The sequence below is a fragment of the Vanacampus margaritifer genome, chromosome 7, assembly GCF_051991255.1.
Source record: "Vanacampus margaritifer isolate UIUO_Vmar chromosome 7, RoL_Vmar_1.0, whole genome shotgun sequence".
NCBI lineage: Eukaryota > Metazoa > Chordata > Actinopteri > Syngnathiformes > Syngnathidae > Vanacampus > Vanacampus margaritifer.
This window is the reverse complement of record NC_135438.1, coordinates 7658915-7670729: the sequence shown is the minus strand read 5'-3', so window position 1 is coordinate 7670729 and position 11815 is coordinate 7658915. Positions and strand designations below refer to the sequence as shown.

General features: G+C 41.3%; 1 long non-coding RNA gene across 1 annotated transcript in view; it reads right to left on the bottom strand.

Annotated features, from left to right (window-relative positions):
* LOC144055198 (uncharacterized) overlaps positions 1-11815 on the bottom strand; it is an 84455-nt gene that overhangs the window by 2840 nt on the left and 69800 nt on the right. Inside the window, exons 5-6 of the long non-coding RNA XR_013294786.1 lie at positions 6209-6366; positions 4179-4222 (exon numbers count right to left, since the gene is read on the bottom strand). This is a non-coding gene — a long non-coding RNA (uncharacterized LOC144055198). The remainder of the gene's footprint in view (positions 1-4178; positions 4223-6208; positions 6367-11815) is intronic.

The window sequence follows — 11815 nt, the reverse complement described above, 5'->3', positions numbered from 1 at the left end:
TGTGACCCCTGAGCTAATATGAGTTTGACCCCACTGAATTATGGTAAAATGATAGAAAGCTAAATGAGTAACTTGATGACGCACGAGTCGTAGGATGAGGAAAATTTGTGTTTGGCAGATCATTTCTTTGTCATTACAATGCTTTAAAACCTGCTTAGTACCCTTTTAACTCTTTCACTGCCAGACGTTTTCAGAAACGGGTTGTCCCCACTGCCAGCCGATTTAAGCATTTTGAGTGATCTTTCAAGGTCCACAGAAAATGTTGTGTTTGGACTATGGAAACGCAAGATTGGACTCTCAGCTTTCATCAGAAAAAAAAAGTTTGTTTCTACCTTATTCCGTTCTTCAGTAATCAACAATAGAAAATGGTTACTTTCACCGAAATTCTCTGTTTTGAAACAAAAAACGGAGAAAAAGAGCTTTTTGTGAAACGATGTTACTTCAAGCACTCTAGTGAATTGTACACTTCTTTTTGTCCATGAATGATGCCACAAACACCTAAATAGTGTTTTACTTCTGTAAAACGCTTTCACCAATAATGAAAAAGTGTTTTTTGAGTGCAAAATACGTTTATTTCCATTCAACAGTGTAACAATTTGACAAAACAATTTCGCAAACTATTTACAAATGTGTGCAACTGTGGTACTACTTACAATTATGTGGATGTTTCAAATACAGTTTTTCCTTTTGTAACGCTCTCCTGCGTGCAAGGAGACGCCAGGACTCGCACAACAGTTTACTTTCACTTTCACATTGGTCCGTTTTGCGTGCAAACGTTACACTTTCTTGACGGCCTTTTTTTCCGGGGAATAAAAAGCAAGTAGCAGACTGTACACACTTCCTCCGATGAATATGCATTGGACTCGGGGCACTCTCCGTCGTCCGATCGAACGTCCGCCTGTGCGTGCTCGGTTGCGTTCCGCGTTACGACACCGTCATAGCCGCCGCGTCAGCGGTTCCAATTTCGCCGTCAGGCTCGGATTCACCTTCATCATCATCGAGGATGATCACCGTCGTCATCAATGTACTATTTTAGCGTTGGTCGATGCCTTTCGTCTTGTAAGTGTAGAGCTGCTTGCAAACGCTCGCCATTGCCCGTTCCCTCCTCCATCTAGCTCCATCTAACGTCTTCTACTGCCGCGTCAATGCTTCCCAACCACGGAGTCACCACCCTCATCTTCATCATCGATGATGATCATCGTCGTCAACAATGTGCTCTTTCAGCGATGCTTTTGGTCTTTGAAAAAAACGGCTCGGGCGTGAGCTCCTCGCGACCGGCCGCCATTTTTCCTTTGTCTTCCATTCTCATCTCCTGCTCGACGCTCTAGCTCCGCCTCTACTGACGCCCACCCGATCTTGTCAAAAGAGAGTCATCGCTGCCCTCTAGGGGCCAAAAATAGTCATTAGGCACAACAGACCGGCTGGAAACTTTCACCACAGCTCCGGAAGCCTTGCCCGCACCCGTCTCAAAAAAAAAAATAAAATAAATTGGATGACGTCTTTAGACGTCATTGGCAGTGCTCCGTAGGTTTTTACTTGACGTCTATAAACGTCAATGGCAGTGAAAGAGTTAAAGGGTGCCACATATGTTAGGAATGTGCATTTGTGGGATGAACAGCAAAACTGGACATCTGAAAAAAAAAACTCAAATAAAAACGGCCCCATCTTCTCTGCCAGTGCCAAACGCCGAATTTTGAGGGTAGAGTTGGGTCCCAGGCTGCGGAAATATGAGCTCACCACTGGGGCCAGAATCTCATCTCGATATCTCTCTGCATTGAGATCACCTCTGATGACGACAAGCCTTGTTATTCCAGATCGGGATACGTCGCCCCAAACCATGCTACTTCCACCGAAATCTATTGGTGAAGAAATCAGCATAGCATCCAGCGACCTCTCCACACCTTTGACCCTACAATGCAACTGCCGTAGGCAGAATCTGTACTCATCACTGTACGTAACGTTCCTAACCACAATGCAGTTGTGGCGGGCCTCCTGAGGTTGGCCGCTTGCAGTCGATTCCGGATTGTTTGGACGGATCGCCGTCGGCCATATCGTCCTGGAAACCTTGACTGCAGACAGCCCAACTGTTGACAAGCTGAGGCAACGGTCTTCTTGGGGTGTCGTCTTCTTCAGACACCCCACAATGTTGTCCTATCGCATGGGCCTTATCCAGATCAGTCAAACGAAACCTATTGACTACTGTATGACAGCAAAATAAGCTGTTTTGCCTTGACAAAAATATCTGGCAATTTCTTAATGGGTGTAACCCAAATACCTCAGCTTTGCTGCTCATCCTACAAATTATTATTATTATATGCAATTTAAAAGGGTCATAAACAGGCTTTCCCGTGACAACAGATTGACTACCAGGAAGCGCTTACTTTTTCTGCTATGAAGGAAGTGTATCGCTAAATGCCGTTTTTGCTCAAATGGATTCATTAAGCATTATGAAATTCACCAATTTGTGAATTAAGTGTCAATTCAAACCACTTCTTTTGACAAATGTAATAAGAAATAAATGAATTGAAATGAATAATAAAAACACCAAATCCACAAAAGGAAAGCCTCAGCCAAAATTCAAAGGCAGAACCCCTAAAACTGTGAGGTAGACATCTTAACCTTCTCCTAGTCCCATTCGAGCAACGTACGTGAATAAAAGTCCCCTTTCTGCAAGGTCATTGTGATTTTGTACACCTCATTTTCTATCGCACACAAAGCGCCCATGGCTCATAGCATGGTGAGTGCCTGGCAGGGTCTAATTCGGAAGCCAATTTAGCTTCCAATTACCTGTGTACCCACTGCAATTACGGCTGCATTTTCCACTCTCAATCTCTCAGTGGCTCACCCCCCCCCACCCCCAAAAAATATATATATATTTCCATGCACGATTATATCTTGTGATTTCACCTCCAATTCTTTTTTCATTTAAAAAAAAATGTGTTTTTTGGGTGGGGCCTAAAACATTAATTTGAATTGGAGAAGTCAACCAAAAAAAAAAAAAAATCAAAATACAGTACACTGTATTCTGGTTAATATTGCTTTGGCGCCAGTGAATATGAGTTAAGCAGCAAAATCCAGCAGTTTTTATCAATAGCTATAATAAGGCGGCCATTTTGCCACTTGCTGTTGAGTGAAAATTATATCACAGTTGCTCAAGGTAATAAACCAATCACAGCTCAGCTTTGTTGCCTGAGTCTGAGCAACTGTGATGTCATCTTCAGTCGCCAGCAAGTGGCAAAATGGTCCCCCCCCCCCCCCCCCCTTGAGATGGATAAAAACAGCTGAGATTTTGCTCCACAACTCATATTTGACAAATGTAACATTCATCAAAAATGTCATGTTAGACTAGTGAGATCACATATAAAATATTATTTTTCAAGAAATAAAAATGTAAATTATTTTACCAGGAACCAGTTGAGGTGGCTCGGGCATCTGGTTCAGATGCCTCCTGGACGCCTCCCTGGGGAGGTGTTCTACCATGTGTTCTAGCATGTCCTACCATGAGGAGGCCCCGGGGACGACCCAGGACACGCTGGAGAGACTATGTCTCTCGGCTGTCCTGGGAACGCCTTGGGGTCCCCGTCGGATGAGCTGGCTGAAGTGGCTGGGGAGAGGGAAGTCTGGGCTTTCCTGCTAAAGCTGCTGCCCCCGCGACCCGACCCCGGATAAGCGGAAGAAGGCGGACGGACGGACGGACGGATTTTACATTTTATTGTTTCAGGACAAGATGCCACGCCCTCTCACACACCAATATACAAACATCTGTCCTTTGCACTTCAACATATCGTCGCTGCTATGTGAAAAACATTTTATTTTTTATGTTTTGGGATATCTGCATTCAGTTTCATCACAATTTTTTTTATTTTTTTTTTACATAAGTGTTTTTCACATAACAGCGATGATATGACCTCCAAAGAGGGCACCATGATAGGCCTGAGCGATGGCACCAATCTGTCCTTCTCGCCGAGATAAACATTCGAACCATCTCTTGAACACATGTTAGACCTGGCTAATGCCTTCCGTCCCAGTAATCAACCCGACTTGATGTGCACGTATACACACACGCACACACTGTGAGGTACACCCGCCCCGCACAAGCCCAGGCCCAGTTAATGAGTGGCTTCCTGCAGCTTGAGCTGTCATTGTGGCGGAGGGAGATAATGTCAATATTAACTGACCTGTCATAGTAGCTGGAAGGATAAACACCACGGGGGGGAAGTGCCTGCAAGACAGAAGGACGAGCGGATTTTAATGCGTCGCAGTCGGATCTTGACCAACTGCATCGGTTTTTATTGTCGCTTACTGGACCCATCATCGTAATGGTGTTTTTTCTTTCTTTTCATAAAAACTGCTCTCGTTATAATTGTAGTCCGGTCACATTTCTCGGCCGTTCTTCATCATTATAGGGATTATTCTTAATGTCATGGATTTTGAATGATAATTATCTAAGGTCGGGTATGCTAATCCCCTGGATTAATCTTAATTGTCAATTGAGCTTTAATTTACAGGGTGTCCCAAAAATTTGACATCACTTATATTATGAGTGTTTGAGTAACAGGAAATTATAGGGGAAGTCAACCCAAAGAATTCATTTTGCCACTCGTTGTCCACTGTGAATGACATCACAGTTGCTCAGGGCTCATGTAACGACCAATCACGGCTCCGCTTCAGAAAACAGGTCAGCAGTGATGAGTTGTTACTTGACCTTGAGCAACTGTGAATTCATGAGCACAAAGGTAAAACATTTTGGCAACTGTTTTGTTATTGTCATAGGTTGAAGTTGACACATGAGTACAGATGTGGATATGAATTTTGGAGATGATTTATTGCATTTTTTTGTCAATTAGCTTTTGTACATTTACAGTTGTGCTCATTAGTCATGAGCAATGACCAACACAATAACACGATGTCATCATGGTTCAAAATGGACATTTTTGTGATAATTCTAGTTAATTATAGTTAGATTTATAAACATAAAATGTAGTTTCAATTAGTTTCCCTTTTTTTTTTTTTTAGAGCATCCTCATCGTAATTTTTATTTCAATAACAAAAATGTTTCTCAATTTTAGTTTGAGTGACTTTGTTGGTTATCTTTGATTATAATAACCTTGCAGTGGCCACGTTACCAATTTTAATCCGATTTTTCTTCCTCCGAATCAGAGATCACAAGACATGAAGCGTCTCTTCCAAGCAGTGCATATCGCTGGGTCGGGCCAAAAATCCTCACTTTTCGTTCGCCGTTAGCATTGCATCATCAAAGAGAGCAAGCCATTTTCAACATTTTAGATTAGTCGATAATTTGCAAAAAAAAATCACACCCACACATGCGGACTGACCAAAAGCATATATTTTGGGGAAAAAAAATACGGAATTGACCAAATTGTGATTTATGAGAGAGGTTTTGGCCCGACGGCAGCGATTTATAGGAAATGACTCCATCCATCCTTATGTAACGTTAACAAGCAAAAGTTATCAATTATCCTTAGCCATCATCGGTGACAATAGCCTCGCTTGAATGGCCTGCGAGTCTCCTTTTACTGTATGTGTGAATATCTCCAACCGTGTCGTTTATTGTTTCGATCCATTGTAGCCTGGGGTGACGCTGCGCTATTACGTTTCAAGAAGGGCAACTTGATCCCCCGAAAACCTGGCGGCTCCACCCGATCTCCCAGTTGTCCCCTCCGGCGCCGTGTGAGGGTGAACTAAGGGGTAGCGGGGAAGCCTTTCATGTGGATGAGCGAGGGGGGAAAAAAAGCGGGAATTGTAAGGTGGGTTAGGTCACACCTGTATTGGACTGAAAGAGACGGGGCGGGATGTCGGGATAAGTGTAATACCGGTGGGGGAAAGAGAGAATGGTGAGAGAAAGGAATCTCTTTTAGTGAGTCAAACCGAGAGAAGAGAGTGTGAAAATCACAGTTCAAGCTTGTGGCTCTTTTATACGGAAGGAGAGTGAAGCAATGCAGGTGCAAAAAAGTCAGCTTGGAGTGAAGTGGGAGGACAACGGGCGGCGTTGGGAGGCGATAAGAAAATAAGACCGACAATTTCAGGGCAAGGCCAAATGTGGAATAAAAGGCAAACACTGCACACTAGGAGATGACTCATTGATTGTGTCTCTTTGTTTTGTTTGCTTTTTTTTTTTTTTTGGTGTATTTGTGCGCTTGATCTCTTAACTCCTATCGCAGCGGGGGGGGGGGGGGGGGGGGCTTGCCTTTAGCAACAAAGCCGACAGCTAATCTGGGTCCCCGCCTCGACTCATGCGGGCCGGCTCCTCGGGTGTCCGCCGTGACGAGGGGGGAGCCTCGCGGCTGGTCCCGGGGACCCGCGGTGCGGACGTCTGGGATTTTTCTGAAGTTCTTCCCGGTGCACCTGTAATCACACGCAATTATCAAGCGCCACACTGCGGGGTAGGAGTGGCCTCAGCTGAAAAGACACCCAAACTCACAAATAACACAGAACTGCGGTGGAAGAGGTTATTATAGTACAACTGGTTGAGGATATACAATCGGAAAAACGGACTTTACAGAAATGTGGAAAGCTTTGAAAAAATTGAACGCGGTGACCAGCAACTGTTTTCCATCACTATTTTGTTTCTTGGTCTATTGCCAAAGTATTTTACAAAATATGTGAAAATCAATAAAGATATCATCAAACTCCATTTTAACAAATCAATACTATTTGTCTGTTCACATGCCAGTTATTGTAACACATTGTTTACCGATTTATAGTGCTGAAAAACGGATTAAAGTGGAAGTCAACCTTAAACATTTCTTGACAATAATAAGTTTTATGTGACCACACTAGTCTTAACATGACATTCTCATTAATATTACATCTGTGGAATATGAGTTATGCAGCAAACTCAGAAGGCGGCCATTTTGCCAATTGCTATCAACTGAAGATGACATCAATGTTGCTCAGGGCTGAGGCGGCGACCAATCACAGCTCACCTGTTTTCCGAAGCTGAGCCGTGATTGGTTGTTACCTAAGACCTGAGCAACATTGATGTCATTTTCACTCGACAGCAAGTGGCAAAATGGCCGCCTTCTGATATTGATAAAAACTGCAGGATTTTGCTGCCTAACTCATATTTCACTAACACAATAATGAACAGAATTCCATATTTAGACTAGTGGGAATGCATAGAACATATTGTCAAGAAATATTTGGGGGGTTGACTTTCCCTTTAAAAACAAAATCTATTAACGCTCTAGAACTGTCTGTAAAACTTCAACCATTCCTGACTCTGCGAGAGCCGTGCAGCATTCTGTCAAAACAAGATGCTTTTTAGACAATAACTTTTAAAAACCTAAAAAAGACCTCTAGATGACCTATTTTCTGTCATGTTTGGGTTCTGTTTTTCCTTGTGCGTCTCCCTTGGTCTTGTTAAGCGCCACTTGTGTTTGCCCCAGGTGTGTCTTGCTGTGTCGTTAGTGTGTGTGTGTTTAGTCTTCGTCGATTTATTGTCGTTTTTACTCCTGTCCTGCTCCCAGTTTTTTTTTTTTGACCCCCCGTTTTGTTGCACTTGCCATTTGGAGTTCGCTTTTGTTTTGTATAATTAAATTCCTTTTCTTTTTTTTCGCGGTACCTTCCTTGGTTTGTGTTCTGCGCATGCTCTATTCGCATGGAATCTTGTTCTGAACTACTTGTATGCTTGGCGGCCATCTTACGTTGCCACTCGCTAATCGCGCTAACTTTAATGCATTGATTTCTCTGTGGTTGTTTTCTGTCTCTAAGTTGAAAATGCCACAGCATGTGTGTGTGTATATACACACACATATCAGGGCTGGACTGGCCCTCTGGTGTACAGGGCAGCTGCCCGGTGGGCCGGCCTTCTTCCGCTTTTGAATTATTATTGTCCTAAATTTCAGAGAGAGACAATTTAGAGGAACTAGTGGAAAGTTAAAAGCAGAAATGACATATTTTTGAGTCATGACGTCCATGCATTTAGATCGGTTTGCTCACTCTTGTAAATAGATTATCCTGAATTGTGACTGCACTTATACCTAGTTACTAATTATTAAATCCGACATTGCATTCCTCATATTCCAAATTGCACAACACTTAAAGCTTGCATTGTAAAAACACGACAGGCTGGAAACCAAAATAAACATCCCTAATTAAATAAACAAGCACCTAATGAGTATTAGTGTTCTTGTAGTTATTGTTCTAAGAGCATGTGGAGTGGCAAACGTTTGTACAAGCGGGCGCCCGCGAGGCATTCCCGACCCCTTTGGTCTTCTGCGTGTGGAGGGCCTTCTCTGATCTCCCAGGAAAAATGATGGCGTACCCCGAGGGAAGCGCGCCATTAGCTTTCATTTTCTACTCTTTTCATCCTGCTGGCTTGATGCCTTTTATCCACCATCCTCAAAACTCAATTCCCCATATCCGTCAAATACCGTATACATGTTCTCCACCCTCTGGGGGCTTCCAAACGGACTTTTCGTTGCCACCCACCCTACCCCGTGTATGCCGGCGCCGCTACTAATTATTTCCTTCTTGTTTGTTCCTTCAGCCATTCACTTAAATGAGCTCGCAAAACAATTCTGTCGAGATCAACGTTTTTAATTAAACTAATGCAAATCAGCTAATATGCACACAAAGAAAAACAATGTAGGCCTCACCAGACTCGATCTAAGAACAACACTCTTGAAAATGAAGTATCTCGGTGGATAAACACATTTCACCGTTTACGGTAGTTTGGGGGATGAAAACAAGACTTTTGAAGTGAGATAGCTCGAGTTACACCGACATTTTTCAACATGCTGAGTGAGCTATTCATCTGCTGAGTGTTAATTATTGTGGTTAAGTCATCGTCTGTCATGATATTTGCTTCATCCTCCCTCTCACTCAAATCAATACGTCGCCACGTAAACCTGAACCCTAAAGCGCTCCCACATTAGGTTTTACACATAATCAATATTTGAGGGCTAAAAGAAGTGAGGGTCAATGGAAAGGAGGCAGATAGAAAATGACAGGGTCGTATTGTGATGATGATGATATTTTGTACCATTTTGGTTTTGGTTTTTGACATTTTTGCAAGTTTATTTATTCATTTGTATGTATTTTCATATTGTTCATTGAACCTAGCATTCTTACACTGAGTTTAATGCATACTGTATGAAATCACGGTTATAATTAGTGATGCATGATATGAAACACTTCAACCGATAACAATAACGGATAATTTCGGGTCGATCAAAAATGATGTCATATTTCCCCAAATCGACTGACAATTTATTGGTTCAATAAATATCTTGCATCCCTAGTTATAATAGTTTGTGATTTTTTCTTGTTGCTGGTTTTTATTTCGTTTTGAAAATTAGTTTTTTAATTGAGTTAGTTTTAATTAGTTTTTTAACATGTGTTATTTTTTCCGGGAAGGCTTCATTTCAGTTTAGGTTTTATTAGTTTTAGAATTGTTTTTAGTTTTTTTTAATTTATACAGGGTGTTTCCCTTTATGTTATCTTATAGTTCAATGACTGTTGAAGATAGCCCACAATAAAACCCAACTTATATTTGTTGAAGTTAAGTTTTTGTAGCAAAACTTTGAATACAAAAATCCAAAAAATGAATGTATTATAACTCATTCACTGCCATTGACGGCTACAGACGTAAAAAAATCATTTTAACTTTCTATTAGTTAAATTTCCCCCCCACTCTTGTTAACAAGTATGAAAACCTAGATTTTTTTATTGTATATTTAGAACAGATATAAAATCGTGAGTTACTAGTGAAGTCATGTGACAAATTATAATCGCCTGACGCCCCTAATTTTTAAATATTTTTTTCTTTTTTAAATTTTTTTTTTTTTAAGAAGAAATTATTAAAAATCAAGGGTGTCAGGAGATAATTTTTTTTTTATTGTAATTAATCGCATGATTTTACTACTTAACTCCCGATTAAAAAAAAGAAAAGTTTATTAAAAATTAGGGGCCTCAGGCGATTAAAATTTTTATTTGTAATTACTCGCATGACTTCACTAGTTAACTCACGATTTAAAAAAAAATATGATTAAAAATTAGGGGCGTCGGGTGATTAAATCGTTTTTATTGTAATTCATCGCATGACTTCGCAAGTTAGCTCACGATTAATAACAAATTTAAAATGTTTTCTAAATGTTCACACTCTTGTTAACAAAAGCGGGGGAAAAAAATGTTAAACTAATAGAAATAGTTGGCAGTGAATGAGATAACATTTTTAACAACCGTTCAATATATGGAGCCGTAGTTACATGGCGTACACAGTTATGAAAATTTGTATCCAAAATCTTCTCTGCAGGGAACGGCATTACCAGTACAATAACAATGAAATCAGTGCAAATCAAGTTTTACATAAAAAAAAATATATATATATATATTGACTGTGACGTCGCGATGGCCTTTCAAGCAAAAACTAATTTTAGCGTGCTACACCCTTGCCAGCTCCTAAGATATGAGTTTTTGTAAAGTGACAGAATTATGAAACACCCTGTACACAAAGTTCTTGTCAGATGCAAGAAAAAAAGGTCAGCCCAAAAAATATTATTTTTGGTTCAATTTTAGTTTCAGTTGTTTCGTTCGTTTTGATTAGGTGTGATAACCTTGGCACTTGTATAAATAATGTTGCCTTGACTTCCAAAAAAAAATTTTTTTTTAGAATAGTTGTTCAAATGTACTTCTTTGTGTTTGACAGGAAAAGAAGGGGATTAAAACATACTAATTACAAAAACTCTTTGGAGCACGGTTCAAGGTTTTACACGCGTACGCGCACACATATTTTAACCGGACGTGCACTCACCTGGCTGAGCTAGTAACTGGTGCATGTACATCCCTGACATGCTTTCCACATGCACATCTGTCACAGATGCATCTCAGGACACGCTGTCCCCCCCCCGACACATCTCTTCTTTCCCCCTATGTGACTCAACAACACACACGCACATGCATGGATGCACAAGCACGGATGCGCACATACACACACACACGCATGCCTCCAATACAGATGTCAGAACCGGTTAATAGTTGAGTGCACTGGTTGTCGCACATTAAAACAAGGTGGGCCGTGTCACTCAACAGCAATGTTTGCTTCAAACCACGCTGCAAAAAATACACCTGCACTTGGTGGGGAGGCACTTTCTTTCTGCTTTTACACAACGTCAACACACAATTGCTGCACAACCTTGTGGGTTTCTTGTCTTGACCGAAAAGCTCCTTGCTTTTCAGGGCGCAAGCTGTAACTTTTAAGATGTGCTTGGAAGTAAGAGCCACGAGACCTTTGAGGGCTGCAACAAAAGCCGACAAGAGTGACACATGGGTGCTTTTTGCAGTGGAAGAAAATGTCACCATCTCTTCATCTCTCTCTCTCTATCTCTCTCTTTTGAACCCCCTTTCATGGGTACTTTTTATGCTATTGGGTCACAGAGCTACACTGCCCCCTACAGGCTGGCTGCTCCTGCATCCATCATAGCAGAAAAGAGCAAAAGATTGTTTACTTGTGGCACAAGACACAATTCAAACAATATACCAACTATGATTTGTTTATAATAAAACTTAAAAATACTATAAGGTGCTCCCTGATTGTTGTTTACTCATCTGTAGGCAGTGTGAGTTCAGTTTCCACCAAGTCAAGTTTTTAATATTTTAACGGCAATCAATCCAAAATGTAGTCAGCTGTGATCGGCTCGAACAAGATAAGCATTGTAGTTACCGGTAATTGATGGATGGATACTGTGTGATAGGGAAGAGCTGATTTGTTGGAATTTAGATGTTTCTGGGGTTGGTGAAGGACTCTGGTTGGTGGCCCGATGGGTGGTGTGTGGTCGGTGCTGGATTTCAC